Genomic DNA, 25025 nt, shown 5'->3' on the forward strand with positions numbered 1-25025 from the left:
TTTCTCCTTAATCTCTTACTGTTGGTTCCTGTCAGTTTGTAGTATGTCTGAGTTTTGTATTTCCCTTTTTGTCTTTATCTGTGTTACCATCACAATCTTGCCTCTTCCTTCCCTAGCGCAGGGAGAACAGATTAGTTCTGGTGATGAGAATAGTAAGGCACAAGATGCCAGCATCTACACCATCAGGGCTAATCCAGAGGTTAGGGGATAGCTTAATGTCCCCTAGCATGAAGGACAGTATAGGAGCCCCTGTCCATAACTATTCTGCAGTTGTGAGGGTGGAAGGGGGCCATAGTCGGAGGCAGAGGCAAGCCCCTGCTTCCAGGCAGCACTTCTCTTCTGGGCTACACTCCTGCCACCTCCACAGTGCAACAAGGGACACCACAATCCCGCTTCTTTAGGGTTAATTTAGACATGGAGTCCAATAGAATGTTTGACACTTCTTTACTGAATAACTCACACAGTTTCCGTGGAACACATTCACTGTGGGCAAAAAGATTCAATGTTACAGGCTTGTTACAGTTTGGTTTCTTTGCACATTTTCCGTCATACTGCTCCCTCCTGCACATCTCTCTGGCTACTATAGGACTATCTTCCTGTCCCGGTAACACCACAGTGGTAGCCAATGAATTTATAGAGTCCCACATGGCTCTAACTGTGTCCCTTCCCATAGGGACTTGTTTCACCACCGGACGGAGTTCCTTCACCACTGTCTCTATGTAGACCCGTTCGCCTAGGCCTATGTTGCTTCATACTAAGACCAGTCCCATTGGAGTCAGTTGCTTCCCAGAAGTGTGGCGCCCCTGGGCTTTAGGTGCCACAGAGTATTACACCACTTTTCAGGGGAAATATCTATCCCAGGTCAGGAGGGGGTTAACCTGCCGGTGCCTTCACAAAACACACACAAATAACAGCAAGTGCTTACTCACAGGGGTTGGACTAGGGCAGACAGGGGAGCAAGCCATCACAAAGCATGGGTCTTCCACAGTCGCTAGGTCAACCACTGGGGGCGGGCACCACATGGCAGAGAAGTAGGTGCAACCATCACACTTTAGAAAGAACCTTCCTGGGCACAGCTTGGGATAACACCTAGCACTGACAACTGTAGATAGTGTCTCTCTCTCTTTGTGGGCCTGTGGCTTGGAGCAGGAGGCTCGGCCCTGGTTCCAGATAGCAACCGAAGGACACTTCACTAACAGACTTTCACGGGAGTCATACCACAGCTGTTCACTAATTTTTCACGAACACGGCTACTCTCTAGCGCCCCTCTTGTCAGCAGGCCACTTTTGGTACTGCAGGAAAATGAACAATATTGGAGGTCTCCCAGCAAGGGTAAATGTATATATCACCGATTCCCGCTAATGGAATATATATATACCTCTTCACCCTTAATGATAGCACCCCAATAATTCTATGCAAGAATAATTACGCTGCCACCACCCAACTTTTAGGGATAGCTGGAGACCTGTTTCAGATTGCAGAAGCCTTTTCGGACAGGTTTGGGTTTGTAAATAGAACAGGAGGAAACAAACTATTACATTTTATATATTTAATCTGAAAATAGGCAGTGTTTAGAAAATATACAAGAATTTACAAAAGGGAACAATACAAATACAGTATGGACAGTTACATAAAAATAAAAGGTATAAACGTGAAACTTACTAAACTCATGCCATAGACGTGACGTCCGAATTTAGGGAGGGAGGGGTTGCAAAAGAAAAAGATGGTAGAAACGGCCAGCATCACCACTTACTGATGCCCTCCAGTACTGACTCCGCCCAGCAATGAGCTAATCGCTCTTATGCCCTCAGGTAACCCCCCCTCTCTGTGACCTCATTTTATGGTCTCTTGTGGGCTGTGCCAAGATTGTCACAAAGTTCTTTAATTCTAGCTTTTCACATATCTTTGCCCCTGGGCCACACAGGTGAAAGATATTAGCGTCATATTTTATATCTCGATTTTACATTTACACAGACACAAAACACAACGCATCTATGATGATTTTACTGGCCAATACTCATTTGTCGTGATACCAGCGATCTCCTAGTAAAGCGGTGCGCTGGGTTCAGCGCTCCACAGGGATTCCGGCAATATGCTTTTCATTTTCCTAGCATTAACGTAGCGCTTTAACTGTTTTACAATTTTTCCCTCCAGCAGAACAAAGAGATGTCTTTTCTGTGCATCTTTTTGGCTGTAGCTCTACCATCACCCAAGTCGTAAATTCCTAAACTTTCAGGCCGATCAGATAATCGCCATGATGATCAGTGGCTGATGGTGGGGAGGGCGGTAAGGACCCTTCAAGAGTTTTACATGACAGGGGAGTAATGTCACAGACTTTACCCTGTTGTGGAGCTTTGTGACATATTCTAGTTCAGAGTTTCACTTTGTCTTGTGGGACTCTGTAGATTAAAATGAATTCCCTTTCTTTTGGGGAGGAGAGGGTTAATTCCAGCAGCTCTTGACTCCTGGGCTGGTGTTTCCGGTTGGGACTACGCCCAGGTTCTATAAATACCCTCTACATCCACCAGAGGGGGGCGGTTATTTTCTATCGATGGGAAGCCTGTCCAGGAGGTGGAAGGAGCTGCTATTTATTCTCTCAGTTGTTCTGTTTGCTGCAGCATTGGAGTTTGCTGCACCATTCTCAGGTGTGTTTGTTCTGGTTTGGATGTTCTCAGTTCAGTAGTCTGTTTATTCCCCCCTTTTTGTGCTGTCTCCCCTCGTGCACTTTTTGTAGCTCATTTGTGTGTGGTTGCCGTGTGTATGAATAGGTTTTGTTGTTGTTGTTACCCCTCTCTATTCATATTTGTTGGTGGGGTGTTGACTCCTGCACTGCTCATTCCCCCCGGGTGGTGGGTTGTGGAGGGGGGTCATAACATCAGGGACGAGGACAAGAGATAGGGACTAGGGTGGTGACCTGCACTTCTCTACTATTGAGGGTACCTCCTGGGTTCAATCCATGACATTCTCTCACGATACCTCCCACAGGTACAGCCAGGGCTGCCACTAGGAATTTCAGGGCCCCATACTGGCAAAAGTTCAGGGCCACCTTGAGGCTCCACACCAGCTCCGCCTCCACCCCAGCCCCGCCTCTACCCCACGAATCTTCCACAGTCCCACCGCCACTCTTGGAAAAACTTCACTTCTACATTACAACCTCACCAATCACACATTAACCCTTTACATTGAACATCGTATGACACACACAGCTATCAGATTTTGTTTTGGCCAAAAGATTTTTTTTAAGCTTACCACCATGACAAGGTAGACTCTTTTGGCAGGGCTCTACTCTAAACTTTTTTTTAAAATCTAACTTTTTTGGTATACATTTATTTTTGGTATATCTATTTTTTTTTCTTTAAGGGAATCTGTCACATACAGTTTTTAAGCTAATTGAAACCAAATTGTGATAATGCTGACTTTTGGATTTAGACCTTACAACCCCTTCAAAGGAAATCTGTCACCAGGTTTTTAACACCTAATCTGAGCGCAGCATAACATAGGGGAAGAGATCCTGATTCCAGCGATTGTCACTTATTGGGCTGCTTAGTGTAGTTTTGATAACATCACTGGTTAATCAGCAGGAGATTATCATTACAGGGCTACTTGTCATGCTGCAGGTTGTCCAGCATATTCATGAGCTCTGTATAATTGCTAGATCTGCAGCAGAGAAAACATTGATTTTATCACAATGAAAGCAAACAGCCCAGTAAGTGACACATCGTTGGAATCAGGGTATCTGTCTCTTCATTATGCTGCTCTCAGATGGGGGACCAAAAACCTGCTGACAGATTCACTTTAAGGCTATGTGCCCACGTGTGCGTATTGCATGCAGTTACGCTGCATTCTGCACTGCAGCGTAACTGCATGCGTCCTGCATCCCCTGCACAATCTATGAAGATTGTGCATAATTCATGCCCACGTTGCGTTTTAGAACGCAGCAATTTGCATGCTGCCAAATCGCTGCGTTCTACAAAAGCAACATGTCGCTCTGCATGCTGTCTCCATTCTGTCTATAGGGAGAGGCAGCATCCAGAGCGCACGAATTCTGCTGTTGGCAAAGTTTCAGAATGGAGCTTTTCAACTGCGCTCTGAAGCAGACATACAGTGACTTTACCCTGCGGTGGAGAGCACACACACGTGAGCACATAAGCTCTTTCAGCAGATAGATACTGTAAATGGCTAGATAGATAAGTAGAATCATAGATAGATAGATGGATATGTGACGCCCCTGTGGCTTCAGTCACAACAGGGTACTGCACCTCACTTAAGGTGCAGTACTCATCCTGGATCCAGAGGAGGTCGGTACCAGTTCCACAACACAAACTCATATACACAACCATTGGGGACCGGGCTAGGGTCGGGTCTTAAGGTAGTTAGTCACCAAACATGGGGGGCAGCCAACCACTATTGACAGGGAACCGGAGGAGGAGCAGCCACCAGGAAGTGTTAGGAGCTTACACAACAGTTAGAGTGTTCTACAGCAGGAGAGAACAGGAGCGGGACCGGTGCGGTTCAGGGTGCAGAGCTTTAGGGTGGAACAGACTTCATGTTGTATCACCAGAATCTGCAGGGCGGGGGATTGCATGTCCCTCTGACCACCACGAGATCCCAGAGCACAGTGCCACATAGGGTCCGGAGTCATGATTACAGTCAAGCCCCACAGCGGCCCTGTGTCAACTACAGGACAGGAGCTAACACTACACAAACCGGGGTCCCCAAGCAGCTTCAGGCCACGGGGATCCATCCTTAAAGGCACAAGAAGGAAGGGCCCATCGACCACCGTACCGGTTCTAACCTCCAACGGATCCGGGATCGGCTGGGGCCCATCACGGCTGGAACCACAGCAGCTGATTCAGCCTTTTGATTGCCGTCGCCCCGCGCTTCGGCGCCAATGGCTACTACTCTCCTCATTCTCCCTGGGGCCCCGCTCCACCTGTGGGGAGCAGAACCATCCTTGCTGCAACACCATCCGCCCCGGAGGACAGCGACAGCAGCGGCGGCTAATCCCTGGCCACGTACCACAGGTGGCGTCACAAGACTATCATCCTCATCATTCCCCCACCATCATCCAAATCGCCCTTTATTGTACACCTCGGGGCCACGAAGCTGGGCAGTGCCACCTTTGACATCCCCCTGACCCGACATCACCGGCCCGGCGACGAGTAACATTTAACCCCTGCCCCGTGGGTGCTACAGATAGATAGGAGATAAATAGACAGAATAGATAGATAGAGGAATAGATAGATAGTGGGGGTTCACAGCAGGTAGGAAGGCTCACAGCAGGTGGGGGGGTTCACAGGAGGTGGGGGGCTCACAGCAGGTGGGGGGCTCACAGCATGTGTGGGGGGGGGCTCACAGCAGGTGGGGGGCTCACAGCAGGTGGGGGAGCTCACAGCAGGTGGGGGATCACAGCAGATGACGGAGGGGGCAGGGTGGCCGATTGGGGGGCTCACAGCAGGTGGGGGGCTCACAGCAGGTGGGGGTGGCTCACAACAGGTGGGGGGACTCACAGCAGGGGGGACTCACAGCAGGGGGGGCTCACAGCAGGTGGGGGGCTCACAGCAGGTGGGGACTCACAGCAAGTGGGGGGCTCGCATCAGGTGGGGGAGCTCACAGCAGGTGGGGGAGCTCACAGCAGGTGGGGGGACTTACAGCAGGTGGGGGGCTCACAGCAGGTGGGGGGCTCACAGCAGGTGGGGAGATCACAGCAGGTGGGGGGGATCACAGCAGATGAGGGAGGGGGCAGGGCAACCGATTAGGGGGCTCACAGCAGGTGGGGGGGCTCACAGCAGGTGGGGAGATCACAGCAGGTGGGGGGATCACAGCAGATGGAGGAAGGTGAGAGGGGGCAGCAGATGAGGGAGGGAAGCTCCTCAGACAGCTTCCAAAGACGCCGGAGTGAAGCTGATGGGAGTGGTCTCCGGCCCCAGATCCACAGTGATTGGTAGAGTTGAGCGCGGTTTGTGGTTCGCGGTTCTCCAGTTCACGGTTCGAGTGATTTTGGGGGGTGTTCTAGATCGAACTAGAACTCGAGCTTTTTGCTAAAAGTTCGGCAGTTCGAGTTACGTTCGAGAATGGTTCTATCAGCAAAAGCAGGGCTTTTTACAGCTACAGTGTGCAGGGAGCCATCGCTGGCAGCCTGCGGTAAGCTGGTAACCAAGATAAGCATCGGGTATCCAAGCAAAGCGCTTTGTTTAGTAACCCGATATTTATCCTAGTTACGTGTGCAGGGAGCTGACACCTCCCTGCTGGGCTCCGCCCCCTCCTGCACTCAGCATGTACACACACACACACACACACACACTCACACTCACCTGTCCCCAGCCATGCAGTCCCCGGCACTGGCGTTCTCCGCGCACATGGCCCCGCTAGGCTCCACCCACTTTGCACTCCGCCGCCCGCACACGTGGCCCCGCGAGGCTCCACCCACTTCGCACTCCACCGTCCGCACACATGGCCCTGCTAGGCTACACCCACCTGGCACTCTACACACATTACCCCGATTGGCTCCACCCACCTGGGACTCTGCACACATTATCCCACTTGGCTCCGCCCACCTGGCACTCCGCACGCATGGCCCCACTTGGCTCTGCCCACTTGGCACTCTGCACACATGGCCCTGCTTGGCTCCGCCCACCTGGCACTCTGCACACATTACCCCACTTGGCTCCACCCACCTGGCACTCCACATACATGGCCCCACTTGGCTCCACCCACCTGGCACTCCGCACACATTACCCCGCTTAGCTCCACCCACTTGCACTCTGCACACATTACCCCGCTTGGCTCCACCCACCTGGGACTCTGCACACATTACCCCGCTTGGCTCCGCCCACCTGGCACTACGCACACATGGCCCCGCTTGGCTCCGCCCACCTGGAACTCCACACACATGGCCCCGCTTGGCTTCGCCCACCTGGCACTCTGCACACATTACCCCACTTGGCTCCACCCACCTGGGACTCTACACACTACCCCACTTGGCTCCGCCCACCTGGCACTCCGCACGCATGGCCCCGCTTGGCTCCGCCCACTTGGCACTCTGCACACATGACCCTGCTTGGCTCCGCCCACCTGGCACTCTGCACACATTACCCCGCTTGGCTCCACCCACCTGGCACTTCTCATACATGGCCCCACTTGGCTCCGCCCACCTGGCACTCCGCACACATGGCCCCGCTCGGCTTACCTGTGGTGAAGTCCCGCCCTCCCGACCTCAGCTGTCACTGTCCTCCATGGCCGCCGCTTGTCACATCTCCTCCTCTCGCTGCCGACCAGAGACTGTCACTAGCGGTGACGTCACAAGCTCTCGCGATACTTGGCTGTAAAGGTCATTGAAGTCAGTGACAGGTCTGCTATCAGCAGTGCAGGAGATCAGCGCAGGTAATGTACCTCGCTATGCTCCTGACAGCAGCACTTGTCATGCCCTGCAGTGACCTGGGCTGACCTATTGATGTTAGCTCATGTCACTGCATTGCTCTCCCAGCCAATGGGGAACATTCTGCTCTTCATTGACTGGGAGAGGGACTATGGTATGGATGGTCATGGGAACCGCTTGGATTACACCAGACCTGGATTTGTTTTTCTTTCTAATAAATTGGTGAAAGATTGAATGTTTTGGGCAGTGTTTTTTCAAATAAAAATGTGTTTGTTGTCTATTTTTTTTTATTACTGACTGGGTTGGTGATGTCGGGTATCTGATAGACGCCTGACCTCACGAACCCCAGGGCTTGATGCCAGGTGACATTACACATCTGGTATTAACCCCATATATTACCCCGTTTGCCACCGCACCAGGGCACGGGATGAGCTTGGGCGAAGAACCAGGATTGGCGCATCTAATGGATGCGCCACTTCTGGGGCAGCTGCGGCCTGCTATTTTTAGGCTGGGGAGAGTCCAATTTTGGGGGGACCCCCAAGTGTTTTTTTTTTTAAATCATTTAATTTAAAATAACAGCGTAGGGTGCCCTCAGTTTTGGATTACCAGCCAAGGTGAAGCTGCCAGCTGTGGTCTGCAGGCTGCAGCCATCTGCTTTACCCTAGCTGGCTACAAAAATAGGTGGAACCCCACGTCATTTTTTCTTTCATTTTTTTGGCTAAATACAAGGCTAAGCACCCCTTAGTGCCACATGAAAGGCACCAAAGGGTGCAAAATTACAAAATGCAGGAGAGTGGGACATTATGTGTCTTTCTGCCACTATAATGACAGAAAAGACTGATATGAAGTGTACAAGCAAAAGAAAATCACCAGAGCGCTCTACGCTGTGAAAAGCAGTAGAAAATGGCACTGTAGTGAACATGTGACCGCCTCATGTAGGTTAAAGCTATGAATCTGTACCGCCCTGGGGGCTCGGCTGCTCTCTGCTGAGCCGCTCGGATCCGGGCTCAGATTGTCGGTGGCTCGAGCGCCTCCGGACCGGGGGCCATGTCGCTCTGGAAAGGGGGGGGTTTGGTTGTTTGGTTTGGGGTGGACGGTTTCACGGCCGTAACCGCGGTGACCGGTAACAGTTCGTGACGCCACCCACGAGTTGTGGTGAGGTGATGGGCACCACCGCTGCGGTGAGGCTGCGGGGGCTCATCCGGGGATCGGTGTTGGGTCGCAGCTAGGTGTTGACCCCTCCGTGGGTAGGGGGTTTGTTGGTCCCAGGGCCAGGTGGCAAAAGCCCACCGCTTTTTGCAGGACGCAGGGGCTCGCTTGCGGCGCGGTGCCTGATGGCACTGGTGTACTCACGATTAAACCCCACAGAGTCAATGGTAAACCAAGTTCGGTGTAGATCGGTGCCCGCAGCCGGCTGCATGTGTCCCCAGTGAGGTTGGTGATGTCGCCTTTCTCCTGCACCTTTAAATTTGCTATAGTGACTCCTATGCTTCAGCAACGGTAGTCTGCTCCCCGGCTTTTGGGTACCGGAGGAGTCCTTTTGCCCGCAGGCGCTGGCCCTTTGGATCTCTGGCCCTTGGCGGTGGTTCTTATCTGGAATCGGTGGGCTGTTGCTGTCTATTGGGACTTTGGGTGGGAATGAACCCCTGAGGTCCAGACCGTAATCAGTAGAATTGTCTTAGCCCGGTTGCTTCTGGGCTAGAACGGGGTCTGAGTACTCTGCCTGGTGCTCTGGTTGACTTGTTAGCTCCCCGGTTCGGGTCCGAAGGGTCACCACCCTCTTCTCGATCCCTACGGTTCTGCAGTTCAGTCCCTGACTGGACTCCTGTAGACGGCCACCACCGTCTGCCTGCCTGACCGTTCCAAGGGGTCCTAGGCTCCGTCCTAGGCCCCTGACTCCCAGCTCGCCACTTTTACTCCTCTCACTACTCCTCTCCCCACTCGACTCACTTGTCCTTTCCCTGCCTCAGGCCAGCAGACTCCTCGGAGGGCGTGCCAATCCACCTGGCTCCGCCCACCTGGTGTGCCTGACAAGACCTGAGGGAGACGGTCAGGACTTGTTGGCTGCTGGTGCCTCACTGGGGTGGGGGTGTGTCTGGTGTTGTGTGTTGTTACCTGTGACCCCTGGGGGTCCAGGACGTCACAGATCCTGGGTAAATTTATGTATTTTCCCTCCTTCTGTTTTTTCTCAGTACGCAAACAGAAGGCACACGGATGACATACGGACCGTATATAGAACAGAAACGGATGCCACACGGATGCACCCGTAAAAAAAACGAACCGTTTTTTGCGGACCCCAAAAACGGATCAGTCGTGTGAATGAAGCGTTATTCTGGTCTGCCGTTTATAAACAGCAGGCAGAAATAAGTGAATAGCGCCCCCCAGCGTCAGAAAATCTCCGGTGTTTCAGGGGGTACTGAGACCCTGGAGATCATGATTTACGCCGGTTTTTCCGGTCCCCGCTCACGTGATCACCGGTATACACCGTATACCAATGATCACGTTACAGTAAATGACAGCGTCGGTAAAAAAATATTTATCTCCCATCTGGCATGAACAAACATGTCAGATGTGAGATAAATCTCCTCCCTGACCCCCTCCCGGAAATCCAAGATCGCCACGCGCACAGCAGCGTGTCAGCCGCATTTACCCTACTCCTCTGATTTCTGTCACATGTGCCATGACACATGCGACAGAAAACTCCTCCCCAGGCCCTGCCAGGTCACCCCCTATAACCCCACCGGTGTTCCACGGTGTCCCACGGTACCTGTGCAGCGTTGATCCCCCACGGCCTTCTCCTTCACAATAGACGCTGCCGCATGCACAGAGCGGCTGTCAGCTCAGCTTCCTGTGTTCAGACACAGTGAGTGGTGGTTATGCATCAGTAAGCTAAATGGGTGGCACTGTGGCTCAGTGGTTAGCACTGCAGTCTTGCAGTGCTGAGGTCCTGGGTTCAATTCCCATCAAGGACACCAACTGCAAGGAGTTTGTATGTTCTCCCCGTGTTTGCATGGGTTTCCTGCGGGTTCTCCGTTTTCTTCACACACTCCAAACACATACAGATAGGGAATTTAGATTGTGAGCCCCAATGGGGACAGTGTTCCCAATGTATGTAAAGCGCTATGGAATTAATAGCGCTATATAAATGAATAAATTATTATTATAATTATTACTGCAATGACCTGCTCATGAGGTAAGGAACATAGTTGATCAGGAGAGCTATACTACATTTCCAAATTGAGGTATTTGATTTTACAGTTACCCTGCTGAACGACTACCAAACATGAGAGTCCATTCTACGCCACAAGGAAACACATCTAAATAGCGAGCTCTGTTGTTTAGTATTCATTCAGCAGGATAACTGGACTTAAAGGGGTATTCCATCTCCAAGATCCTATCCCCAATATATAGTAGGTGGAATAGCAATAATATCAGCAAATACCAATATTTGGAAATGTAGAATAGTTCTCCTGATTAGACATGCCCTTTTCTCATGAGCAGGGCATTGCAGCTTTGGTAGCAACCGTTACGACATGGACTCTGCTGCTGTGGACCCGGGGAGAGTGGGTGCAGATTCATTGCACCCACACTCCTCACATGGAGGGTCTGCACTCCTAGAAAATGGGGGATACATTCCCTGAGCGTGTCCCCCCATATTCTAGATGGTCCAGAGTCATCGTGGGACCCGCCTTTTTTTTTTCTTACAATAAATTGGTGAAAGAGGGAATGTTTTGGGGAGTGTTTTTTCAAATACATTTTTTTTGTCTATTTTTTTTGTTAGTACTGACAGCTTGTGATGTCAGGTATCTGAAAGATGCCATGACATCACAAACTGCTGGGCTTGATGTCAGGTGACCTTACAGCTAGTATCAACCCCCTTTATTACCCTGTTTGCCACTGCACCAGGGCACGGGATGAGCTGGGGTGAAGCGCCAGGATTGGCGCATCTAGTGGATGTACCACTTCTGGGGCACCTGCGGCCTGCTATTTTTAGGCTGTGAAGGGCCAATAACTATGGACCTTCCCACCCTGAGAATACCAGACCACAGTTGTCCGCTTTACCTTGGCTGGTGATCCAATTTGGGGGGACCCTACTTTTTTTTTGTAATTATTATTATTTATAAAATAATTATAAAAAAGAGCCTGGGGTGACCTCCACATTGGATGCCCAACCACGGTAAAGCTGCCAGCTGTGGTTTTCAGGCTACAGCCGTCTGCTTTACCCTAGCTAGCTATCAAAAATGGGGGGACCCCACGTCATTTTTTTTAAACTATTCTTTTAAATAAAAAAAATTAATGGGCTTCCCTGTATTTTGATTGCCAGCCAAGGTAACGCCAGGCAGATGTGGGTGGCATCCCGTAGCTGTCTGCTTTATCTGCGCTGAGAATCAAAAATACCGCGGGGCGCTACGTCATTTTTTTTAATAATGATTGATTTTTACAGTTCTGTCATGTCAGGCAATTAAAATACAGGGAAGCCCTTTTCTTTTTAGTTATTTAAATAAATAATTAAAAAAAAATATATATGGGCTCCCTCTGCATTTTTTGTATTGCTAACTATGGGTAATCCAAGCAGCTAATGGCTACTAACCCCACTGCTTGGTGTTACCTTCACTGGCAATGGAAAATCCAGGGAAGCAGTTTTTACTTTTTTTGCCAAAAAACGAAAAAAAAAAAATGACGTGAGCTTCACCATATTTTTGTATGCTAGCCAGGTACAGCAGGCAGGTACGGGCTGCCCCCAACCCCCAGCTGCCTACTTGTACCCGGCTGGGAACTTAAAATATAGGGAAGCCCTTTTTTTAATTATTTCATGAATTTCATTAAATAATTAAAAAACAAATGACATGAGCTTCGCCCCATTTTTGTGTCCAGCCAGGTACAACTAGGCAGCTGGGGATTGGAATCCGCAGCACAGGTTAGCCCGAGGTTTGTGGGCGCCTCTGCTGCAAATTGCAGTCTGCAGCCGCCCCAGAAAATGGCGCTTTCATAGAAGCGCCATCATCTGGCGCTGTATCCAACTCTTCCAACAGCCCTGGTGACGGTGGCTTGCTGGGTAATAAGGGTTAATACTGGCTTTGAATTACTAGGTAGTATTAAGCCAAAGATTCTTAATGTCAGGCAAGTTTGACCTGGCCATTAAGAATCTCCAAAAAAGGGTTAAAAAAGACACCACACACAGTTAAAATACTTTAATAGAAATAAATACACAGACACACTTAGAGACTCCATGTGTATTACTCCCTCTCACCCCTCCACGATCCATGGTCTTCTGTCTTCTTTCCCCTTCAACACATTCAGCTCTGCTCCATCAGACAGCATGGGAGAAGGGACGCTGCTTCCCGTGCAGCCTGAGTGATCAGAGGCTCCGTGCTGAATAGTGGTGACGTCACCTCTGACAGGCGCGTTGCTATGGCAACAGTGATCTCCGTTATGGACCGGCTGTGTCAGCCGGTCACTAAGGGAACGGGGAAGCAGAACGGGGAGACGACCGTGTGCCAGAGCATCTCGCCAGTACACGGAGATACACAAATGATCACCGCGTACTGGGAGATGCACTGACAGGACCTAGGACAGGACATGACGTCTAGCCATGTGACCATGTGACAATGAGATAACAGACACGTGTCTGGTCACATGCTATTTGACTACGTCACATAGGTCCGTCAGTGCTGCTGGTTACCGGGAGGACGCAGCGATTATCGGCAGGAATAGCGGCAGGAGACAGAGTGCAGGACGCATCGCGGGCACCGGTAAGTGTTATGGCAATGTTTATTAACTGTATGTGTACATTTATAATGTGTTTTTATGTGTGTGTGATTGCCTCCCATTGTTTCCTATGGGTTCGAGTGGTTCACCGAACCGGTTCACCGAACTCGAACGAGACCTCGGTTCGGCGAACCAAGCTCGAGCCGAACCGCGACCGGTTTGCTTATCTCTAGTGATTGGAGAGATCAGTCACAAGGCCGGTCTCTCCAATCAGAGCTGGGGGCGGGTGAAACTGAGGTCACCCAGCTCCAGCCAATGATCGGTGCTATAGCTGCATTATGGCTGGATTTCAATGTTCCAGCTATTTTCAATGGCTGAAACATTACAATGGCTGTGATTGGCTGAGCGGCGTTCGTCAGCCAATCACAGCCTCCTTTGGTCCGGGGGGGAGACACCACCCCTCCTGAGGTCAGGCAGAGGGCCCCTCCTCCCCGAATCTAAGATCTTTGCAAATAACATAGAAGGAAAAGTGCACAGCACTGCTTACCCTTTCAAGAGGTAGTGAGATGATCTCGTTTCACCACTAAGCAGTGTGGTTGTTGCTTTGTGACATCGGGCACAATCCTGAAAAAATTCCTGGTATGATGGAAGCTGCTGTCTCAACCGTGGTGCTATTGCCCAGACGAAGCCGTCAATTCATAGAAAATAAAGGAGCGGGCAGCACTCTACAGGTAGCTTCAGACAGCTTTATTTTTCGATGCTGACAGGTGTAACAGACATGAGGGAGTGGAGGGAGGGGAGCACGAGGACGACGGTACCGTTTCGCACCTCTAGGGGCGCTTTCACGGGTCCATCACCCGTGAAAGCGCCCCTAGAGGTGCGAAACGGTACCGTCGTCCTCGTGCTCCCCTCCCTCCACTCCCTCATGTCTGTTACACCTGTCAGCATCGAAAAATAAAGCTGTCTGAAGCTACCTGCAGAGTGCTGCCCGCTCCTTTATTTTCTAAGATCTTTGCAAAGCCATCGAAGCCACTGGGGCTCCGGGGCCGCTATCTCGCCATGACGTACTGGGTACGTCATGGGTCCTTAAGAACCAGGGAGCCATGACGTACCTAGTACGTCATAGAGAAGAAGAGAAAGAACACGATCAACCGTCCATAAGGTGAAAAAGAATTCTTTATTGACCAGTGCTGAGTGGACACACAGATAAAATATTAAAACACCAAACAAGAACCAACCGGCAAGAGAAGGTCACAATAAGTACCAAACGCCAGACCCTGGAAAGGCATTAGATGGCAAATGATGATAAATATATCGGCATACGTGTAGATCTAAAAAAATGTAAACACATATGTATATCTCACACACCACATATGTATCCCAAATATAACTTTATACCACTAGTCCGTGTTGGAAACATTAGTAGCATCAAAAGGTCAAGCAGGCATGAAATGCTTGATCATATATATAATGTGGATGCGTGCTACAATAATAGCCAATGTTACAATTACTGCCTTCCAAAGTCTGGTACGATTCACGTGATTAAGATTATAATGGTGCACGCCACTATGTGCTGAGGGCCAACACTAGTGTGTTATATCTTCACCACTACATAAAGGGATACAACGGGGATGATGGCATGCATCCCATAGGAATAACTGGCTCAAGTGAGCCCATCACAAGTAATACAGGTAGTGGTAAATAATATATACACGCCTGTATGAGCCCAGAATGGCAAATAGTTTACTGCATATAGCAGGATGGAAAATAGTTAAGCCAAAAGGGTGAGCCTACCCAAAGATGGCGGTGGCTAATGCTAATACAAGCCCAAAGCGGCGACAGAATTAACCACAAGTGTGCATGAATGACGTGATTACGATTATAGTGATACACGCCACTATGTACTAAGGGCCAACATTTGTGTGCAAATCTTCATCACCACAACAAAGAATACAAGGGGGATGATGTCATACATCCCATAACATAATTGGCCCAAATGAGCCCGTCACATGTAATAAGAGTAGTGATGAACGACATATACACACCTGTATAAGCCCAAACCGGCAGGTAATTAACTGCCTATGGCAAGGTAAAATATAGTTAGGCCAAAGGATAGGCTCACCCAGAATGGCGGAGGTTAATGCTGATAATGCACGGAGCGGCAACAGGGCTTACCACGTGTGTGACAGGATATGGAGAGACCAAGCCGGAAGGTCCGCCTACCCGACGGCCGTTTCGGCAACCGCCTTCGTCAGGGGGGGTGGGGCTATGCTGTCAGGCGGCTCAGATAAGGAGAGCGTGTACCAATCAAGATCCGGCACCACTTTCGTGACGCATGCGTTGCCATAGCAGAACGCGACGCCAGCCGAACGCCGCATCAAGGGCCGGTGACGTCAGATCACACCATGTGATCCGACGACACCCGCCCCCTCAGACACAGCAATCCGGAGGACGCCGCGCGCAAGAACGGCACGCATGCGTTCAAGTGGTCCGCATGGGGATCGGTTGTAAAGCATGTAAAGAGTAATCATAATGCATAGTAAAGAGGGGATTCTCACAGAGATCATAATATGCATTAACATATGACAAATAGGACACACATATGATAGATCACAGTTTGGATCTCAAAGCTATTAATTACAGCGTTCAGTAACCAACCAATATACTGATTGAGGAAAAACATACAGAACTATGGAGGTATCCGAACTATAATATTTTCCTGATCTGGCAGGGACTCATTGATGACCTTCACCAATTTATGTTCCGCCTTAATCAAAACAATTATAATATTAAAATTACATACCAATGGTCTAAGACACAAGTTGAGTTTCTTGATGTTACCCTTATGAAGGACAATACCAACCACATCCAGACTGACTTGTACAGGAAACCCACTTCTACGAATGCACTTTTACATGCCTCCTCCGCCCATCCTAGACATATGATTAACGCTATTCCCATTGGCCAATTTTTGCGGCTTAGAAGAGTGTGTTCAACTGATGCTGCCTTTGAAAAACAAGCGACTGATATGTAGCAACGCTTTAAAGAAAGAGGCTATGGTAATAGGGTGATTAAACGTGCCTATCATAGGGCCAAATATTCCACCCGGGCATCTACACTCTATAAATGTACTGACAAACCGAACACCGATACTGTACGTTTTATTACCAACTTTCATGCCCAATCAGTGCCCATGATAAAATGTTTACAAAATGCTTGGCCTATTTTGCAGGCCGACCCCATTCTGAATAAAATTCTCCCCTCCCGTCCTAAAGTTACCTTTCGGCGGGCAAAGAACTTATATGATACTCTGATTCATAGCCACTATCAAGGCGATCCTCAGCAAACCCTCACTAAAACGGTTAGAACCACTCCTAGACTGGGATGTGCACCATGTGGCAGGTGTGTCGCTTGTCCTAATATTGATACTAGTACCACATTCACAGATTCATCTGGACGCAAGGAATATCGTATAAAAAAGTTTATAACATGCAGTACAAAAGCTGTGATTTACTATGCCACGTGTCCCTGTTCCAAGATTTATATTGGACTGACCACCCGCCAACTTAAGACACGTGTTCGCGAACACGTATTGGGTATCATAGCAGCATCTGGACAAACAGATTTATCTTCTTTGAAGACATTACCCAAACACTTTCGTGAATATCACAATTGCGATGCCTCCCTACTTAGAGTCAAAGGCATCGACTCTATTGATATCTCGATCAGGGGTGGGCCGGTCAGCAAAAGGTTGGCACAAATGGAAACCCGATGGATCTGGACACTTTCAACTCTACACCCATCGGGTTTGAATGAGAATATCAGTTTTTCTCCATTCCTATAGTTTAAGGCCTCGCTTTTTGTGTATATTGTTCCTTATGTGGTCTCCTCATATCTTTTATCCACACTGATTTGTCCTTGTTTTTATTTGGTTTTAATTTTCACCTTCTTCTATGCTGTTTCTTATAGGCTCGTTGATTAATGTCATGAACGTGTATCTTGGATCTTGCGATTCGGACATATGTACTTTGGATCTCAGAAGATTGGGACTCTAGGGACCGTGCTCCCTCATCCTCCCCCTCTCCCCACCCCCTTTCCCCCTTCCTATCCCCTAACACCCCCCCCCCCCCCCCCCACCCCCTATTTTCCTCCTTTCCCCCCCCCCCTTCCCTTTTTCCCTCCCCATGCTTATCATCACGCATGTGGAATTGGATTTGTACTTCTTTTATGCATATTATATATATCAGAAGAAACTTTGTTTATATGTATTCTATGTGCGTGTAATGCAATATGTCACATTCCATATGGTCTTTGTTTATAACTATATGGTCCTTTGCTTATCTTGACTATTGCCGCTATATGATCATGCCTCTGCTATTATAGTTCGGATACCTCCATAGTTCTGTATGTTTTTCCTCAATCAGTATATTGGTTGGTTACTGAACGCTGTAATTAATAGCTTTGAGATCCAAACTGTGATCTATCATATGTGTGTCCTATTTGTCATTTGTTAATGCATATTATGATCTCTGTGAGAATCCCCTCTTTACTATGCATTATGATTACTCTTTACATGCTTTACAACCGATCCCCATGCGGACCACTTGAACGCATGCGTGCCGTTCTTGCGCGCGGCGTCCTCCGGATTGCTGTGTCTGAGGGGGCGGGTGTCGTCGGATCACATGGTGTGATCTGACGTCACCGGCCCTTGATGCGGCGTTCGGCTGGCGTCGCGTTCTGCTATGGCAACGCATGCGTCACGAAAGTGGTGCCGGATCTTGATTGGTACACGCTCTCCTTATCTGAGCCGCCTGACAGCATAGCTCCACGCCCCCTGACGAAGGCGGTTGCCGAAACGGCCGTCGGGTAGGCGGACCTTCCGGCTTGGTCTCTCCATATCCTGTCACACACGTGGTAAGCCCTGTTGCCGCTCTGTGCATTATCAGCATTAACCTCCGCCATTCTGGGTGAGCCTATCCTTTGGCCTAACTATATTTTACCTTGCCATAGGCAGTTAATTACCTGCCGGTTTGGGCTTATACAGGTGTGTATATGTCGTTCATCACTACTCTTATTACATGTGACGGGCTCATTTGGGCCAATTATGTTATGGGATGTATGACATCATCCCCCTTGTATTCTTTGTTGTGGTGATGAAGATTTGCACACAAATGTTGGCCCTTAGTACATAGTGGCGTGTATCACTATAATCGTAATCACGTCATTCATGCACACTTGTGGTTAATTCTGTCGCCGCTTTGGGCTTGTATTAGCATTAGCCACCGCCATCTTTGGGTAGGCTCACCCTTTTGGCTTAACTATTTTCCATCCTGCTATATGCAGTAAACTATTTGCCATTCTGGGCTCATACAGGCGTGTATATATTATTTACCACTACCTGTATTACTTGTGATGGGCTCACTTGAGCCAGTTATTCCTATGGGATGCATGCCATCATCCCCGTTGTATCCCTTTATGTAGTGGTGAAGATATAACACACTAGTGTTGGCCCTCAGCACATAGTGGCGTGCACCATTATAATCTTAATCACGTGAATCGTACCAGACTTTGGAAGGCAGTAATTGTAACATTGGCTATTATTGTAGCACGCATCCACATTATATATATGATCAAGCATTTCATGCCTGCTTGACCTTTTGATGCTACTAATGTTTCCAACACGGACTAGTGGTATAAAGTTATATTTGGGATACATATGTGGTGTGTGAGATATACATATGTGTTTACATTTTTTTAGATCTACACGTATGCCGATATATTTATCATCATTTGCCATCTAATGCCTTTCCAGGGTCTGGCGTTTGGTACTTATTGTGACCTTCTCTTGCCGGTTGGTTCTTGTTTGGTGTTTTAATATTTTATCTGTGTGTCCACTCAGCACTGGTCAATAAAGAATTCTTTTTCACCTTATGGACGGTTGATCGTGTTCTTTCTCTTCTTCTCCACGTATTATTATACGATTTGTCCAGTATGGATATGTAGTCAATGGTTGCACTATATAAGGGATCTTTACTCTTATTATCATATATATTGTGACAAAAATGCAACTCTTCTTCCTGTGTGTCCTTCTTATTTATAACTAGTACGTCATAGGTCACTAAGGGGTTAACACGTTTTCAGGCTCTAGGGGCCCGCTCCCGCTTAGGGCCCCTATGTGACTGCAGTAGTGATGGGCAGTCGGGCTCTTTTTGGTGATCCGGTTCCCATGGCTCCGCTCACCAAAAAGAGCCAGATCTTTTAGATCGTTCTCAGCTCCTTATTAAATATGTGTTCACCCCAAGTGAACACATATTTAAGATTATAGTAACGCCGCCAAAATCCCCCTAAACCTCGCCCACTTACAAGCGACCAATTAGATTGTTGAGTAGGCGGAATTTAGCCGTGGGTGGGCGGGGTTTCAGTGGCAAAAACAGCCGTTTAGAGATTTTAGTGGGTCTCACTGGTGATCCAGTTCCTGTCGGTCACAGCAGGGAGCCGGATCTTTGTGTCGAATCGTTCACGACCGACACATCACTAGACTGCAGGTGCTACAACTTAATATGTCTGCCAGTGCAACATCCCCATTCCCTGCCCATGGGGCCTGTGGAGCAGAGAAATGAAAGAGGAGGAACTCGGGCTGTCAGCCAGGCCCCCCTCTTTTCACCGGGCCCTATACAGGTCACACTAGTAATCCCCTGATGGCAGCCCTGGGTACAGCTACTGCTCTCTAGTCACATGTGTCCCTATCTGACTAGAACCAGGCAGTTCTCCCTGCCATAACCCCTTACTGAGGGCCGGCCTCGTTCCCTTTTAACTCCTTTAGCCCTGTCACTTCACTTCAACCCTAAGCTTTCTTCTAAGCTAAAGGATCAGTGGCACCTAGTTGTGGCTGGCAAAACGGTGTACCTGAAAAGTACACACATAAATAGTATTTCACATACCTATACACATAATAACCATGACGTCTACAGGGGCTTGCAGGACATCGGACACCCTCCTACAACGTGACAGCGCCCAGGCTCACAGGATATCAGCACTTCTGCTGTTCAGAGCTATGTTGAAGTACTGCTCTGAACAGCACAAGCAATCAGAGTGCATGAGCTTCAAGTTCCCTAAGGGAACTAATAACAACAAGAAAAAGTGTAAAAAAGTTTTTTCAAAATATGAAAAAAAATAAAAAAACACAAGTTCAAAATCACTCTCCTTTTAGCCCACTAAACATAGAACAATTTTAAAAAATGGTATCAATAAAAATGTCAGCTCAAGAGGCAAAAATAAGCTCTCAAATAGCCCCAGATTCCAAAAAATAAGAATGCTATGGGTCTTGGAAAATGACAACAAAAGCGCAGTTTTTTTTTTTTTTTTGACAAATTTTTCTTTTCACCACTTGATTAAAAATAAAACTATACATGTTTGGTATCCACAAACTCGTACTGACCTGGAGAATCATACTACCAGGTCAATTTTACCATTTAGTGAACATGGTCAACCCATTGTGGAATTTCACTTTTTTCGCAATTCCACCACACATGGAATTTTTTTCTCTTTTCCCCGGACAATATGTGGGAAATTGACTGGTGTCACTCAAAAGTACAAGTCCTCATATGGCTATATTGCCAGAAAAAGTTATGGCTTTTGGAAGAAAGGGTGGAAAAAACAAAAATGTTAAATCGTTGTGTGTCACAGCTTTCTGGTAGACAGCTTAGTAGTAGTGCAGCAACATGGAAAAGGTGATGCATATATATATATATATATATATATATATATATACACACTCACACACACACATGTTCCAAATTCCGACCATTGCAAATAAAAACATCCATCATCATTTCACTTAAGGTATCATTTGCAAAATTGTAAAATTCAATGACGCATATAGTAAACTGCTGTAAAAAATAGAAGAGGCAAAATGTTTCCCTACTTCTATACTTCTCAAAAAAAGTGCCATGAAAAGTGATCAAGTGAGCATGTACACAAAGTTCAGAATTTTTTACCACTCAAATAATCCTAATAATAAAAAAATCTTTGCACGCTGTAATCATACTGACCTGGAGAATCATGCTAGCAGGTCATTTTTACCATTTAATGAATACCATAAAACAAAATTAAAAAAAAACAATATTGGAATTGCATTTTAATTCACTATTTCATTCCATGTGGAATTATTCTTCCTTCTTTTTTTCTGTACAATCTATGGAAAAATTAATTGTGTCAAAGATATAACTCATAATGCAAAAAACAAGTCCTCATACATCTAAGTCAAAGGAAAAATAAAACATTATGGCTCTTGGAGGAAGAGGAGGAAAAAAGCGAAAATGCAAAAGCGAAAATAGTTTGTGACACAAAGAGGATAATAGATACTGCAGAACAGCTGTGTCACCCATCAAATAAACTAAAAGTCAACTAAAAACAAAAATCAGGTTGTGGCTGCACTAGGACCAAGATATGGCTGCATCATCTTGCCTAAGCCATAAGCTTAAGAAGAAATGGGAACGCCAAACTGAATCTTTGCCCAAGGAAAGCCTCGGACCACACCCTTGCTCTACCCGTAACACCTTCTCCTCAGGTGCCTGTTACAGGTAGCCCAGTGTTTGCAATTACAAGCTAAAGCGTAGTGATGTGATTCATCACATATCCATGGAACCAGCACTTGGCAGATGGTAATTACAGTATTAGTACAAAAGTTTAAAGGGGTTTTCATGATTAACACAAATTAAAAATACCATTGTGGTATCTAAAAATAATGCTTCCATCTGTTCTAAAGGAGTTTAAGACTGGATTTTAGGAAACTACAACCCCTGGCAAAAATTATGGAATCAACTGTATTGTGAATGTCAGTTATGTTTTTGCTGCTGTGAGGCTCCCTCTTGTGGCCAGGAATGGTTTGGACAGAGACCAGGTGTGCTGGAGCAATGGGCGTTTCCATTGCTAACTCTCTGCCTATTTAAGCTCTTGCTTAATGGCTGTCTGAGCCGGTTATCATTTGTTCTTTAGTTCACCAGCCTTTTCATCTTGCTCCAGATCACATCTACCCAAGATAAGTGCTTGGTTCTTTCTTAGTTGTTTTGTTCTTTTTGTTCTTATCTGGGTTTGTCATTAACTGTGCTTATTGTCAGTTTATTTGCATGCAGGAATCTTCCCTCTTTGTTGCTTAGCTGAGAAGCTCCCTGCAGCTATGTATGTATGTAAGAATTTGTAATTGTTCCTGTATTCTGATAATTGGTTTGACAAGAGCGACTGATATAGGACGTAGTGCAGATCGTGCGATCTGAGGACCTTTTTGTACTATCAGGTATTTGGGTTTTTGTAGGGTTTTTCTCTGGCCACCATCAGCCCCTTCCTATCCTTTTCTATTAGGTTAGTGGGGCCTCACCTTTGCTAATCCTATCATCCATCTGTGAATTGTATTTTCCTATATTACCATATTCTTTGAATGTGGGGGGCTTGCTATACCTTTTGCGGTCTATTTCTGAGGCAGAGAGTTATTCATCTTTCCTTCCTTTAGGATAGCTAATTGTCCATCTGGGTTTGCGGTGCATAGGATGTTATTTCACCCCTCAGCTACTTCTACTGTTGATGGTTAATAAGGGGATGGTGGCCAGATTAGTTGCCAATGTTCATGTCACCTTTTTGCCAATGATCTATTGTGATCTTCCATGGTTCCGGATCATAACACAACTGGCTCTGTGGATGTTCATTCAGTTGTTTACTTTTGTTTAAAAAAAGCAGATCACAGACATGGCATAAAATTAAAGTAATTTCGAATGGCAACTTTCTGGCTTTAAGAAAAACACTAAAAAAAAATCATGAAAACATAATGTGCTAGCCAGTAACGGTTACTTTTCATAACCAAACAGGTGGATAAATTATGGAATCACTCAATTATGAGGAAAGAATTATGGAATAATGATAAACAAACAAACAAAAGAACACTCCAATACATCACTAGTATTTTGTTGCATCACCTCTGGCTGGTATAACAGCTTGCAGTCTCTGAGGCATGGACTTAATGAGTGATAAACAGTACTCTTCATCAATCTGGCTCCAACTTTCTCTGATTGCTGTTGCCAAATCAGATTTGCAGGTTGGAGCCTTGTCATGAACCATTTTCTTCAACTTCCACCAAAGATTTTCAGTTGGACTGAAATCTGTACTATAAGCAGGCCATGACATTGCCCTTATGGGTCTTCTTTCAAAGAATGTTTTTACAGTTTTGCTCTATGGCAGGATGCATTATCATCTTGATAAATTATTTCATCATCCCCAAATATCCTTTCAATTGATGTGATAAGAAAAGTGTCCAAAATTTCAATGTAAACTTGTGCATTTATTGAAGATGTAATGATAGCCATCTCCTTACCTGACATGCAACCCTGTATCATCAATGACTGTGGAAACTTACATGTTCTCTTCAGGCAGTCATCTTTATAAATCTCATTGGAATGACACCAAACAAAAGTTTCAGCATCGTCACCATGCCCAATACAGATTTGCGATTCATCACTGAATATGACTTTCATCCAGTCATCAACAGTCCATGATTGCTTTTCCTTAGCCCATTGTAACCTTGTTTTTTTCTGTTTAGGTGTTAATAATGGCTTTTGTTTAGCTTTTCTGTATGTAAATCCCATTTCCTTAAGGCAGTTTCTTATAGTTTGGTCACAGACATTGACTCCAGTTTCCTCCCATTCGTTCCTCATTTGTTTTGTTATGCATTTCCTGTTTTGGAGACATATTGCTTTAAGTTTCCTGTCTTGACTCATTGATGTCTTCCTTGGTCTACCAGTATGTTTGCCTTTAACAACCTTCACATGATGTTTGTATTTAATCCAGATTTTTGACACAGCTGACTTTGGACAACCAACATCTTTTGCAACATTGTGTGATGATTTACCCTCTTTTAAGAGTTTAATAATCCTCTCCTTGGTTTCAATTGACATCTCTCGTGTTGGAGCCATGATTCATGTCAGTCTACTTGGTGCAACAGCCAAGGTGTGATTGTGACACCCTGGCCGAGCCAGGTAGTCACAAATAGGTCCCTGCACTACACTTTTCCCTCACAGGTGACATCAGCCAACCTTAAAACCCTAGTCACCCCCCCAGGGCTAGATGGACACACCTGGGGGCGGAACCAGGCGGTTGGAAGACGCCCACCGAGTAGTCTAGACAGCCAGGGGTGGGAAAACAGTGAGTCTACATGACAGTGCAGTTTCAGAGTTCAGGAGTGGAGGTCAGGCCTGTGTGTCAGGCCTGATGTAAACTGACAGGTACCAGGGTAGGAGCCCTGGTGCCTTTGGCTAGGAAGCAGATGGCGGTCTCCGTCTGCAGGAGCCGAGAAGACGGCTCGGTGGAACCGAGGAGGACTGGGACAGGGTAGTGGCCTGCCGGTACCGACCCGGGGAACCGACTTGGAAACCAGAGCACACAGGGGGGTACACGGACCCTGAAGCTGGAACCAGAAGCGACTGGAATCAGCTAATTAACCGATTGAGGCCAGGACAAGAGGTCCTGTCCCACCCAAAGCCCTGATAGAAGGCAACATCCCACCGAGGGGGATAAAAGGCCACCGCCATGGCTCAGGGATCCCACGAGCCAGCGCCTGTGGGCAAGGGCTCCTTAGGCCACATCCAGCTGGGAGCGGACTCCTGAAGTTGCAAGCACAGGCAGTCCACCATTACACAAAGGTGCAGGAGAAAGACAGAAACCACCAGCTGGGTGGAGGACCAGAATGCAGCCAGCTGCGGGCACCGACCACCATCACCTTGGTTTACCAGAGACTCATGTGTTTCCTTCACTAGTGAGTACACCAGTACCCTGCGGTCGCCCATCTCCCTGCACCAACAAATCCCAATGGATCCCGGGGCCACCATCCCTGCCCACGGAGGGGTTAACAACTTGCTGCACAACATCTCCCCCCGGGTGCCCCGTAATTGCA

At 47.5% G+C, this 25025-nt stretch overlaps 1 protein-coding gene across 1 annotated transcript in view; it reads right to left on the reverse strand.

The window, feature by feature from the left end:
- Nucleotides 1-21180: 21180 nt before the first annotated feature.
- LOC142309845 (DPY30 domain-containing protein 1-like) overlaps nucleotides 21181-25025 on the reverse strand; it is a 67598-nt gene continuing 63753 nt past the window's right edge. The window contains exon 6 of the transcript XR_012754012.1: nucleotides 21181-21281. The gene's annotated coding sequence lies outside the window, so the exon portion shown is untranslated. The remainder of the gene's footprint in view (nucleotides 21282-25025) is intronic.

The sequence above is a fragment of the Anomaloglossus baeobatrachus genome, chromosome 5, assembly GCF_048569485.1.
Source record: "Anomaloglossus baeobatrachus isolate aAnoBae1 chromosome 5, aAnoBae1.hap1, whole genome shotgun sequence".
Taxonomy (NCBI): Eukaryota; Metazoa; Chordata; class Amphibia; order Anura; family Aromobatidae; genus Anomaloglossus; species Anomaloglossus baeobatrachus.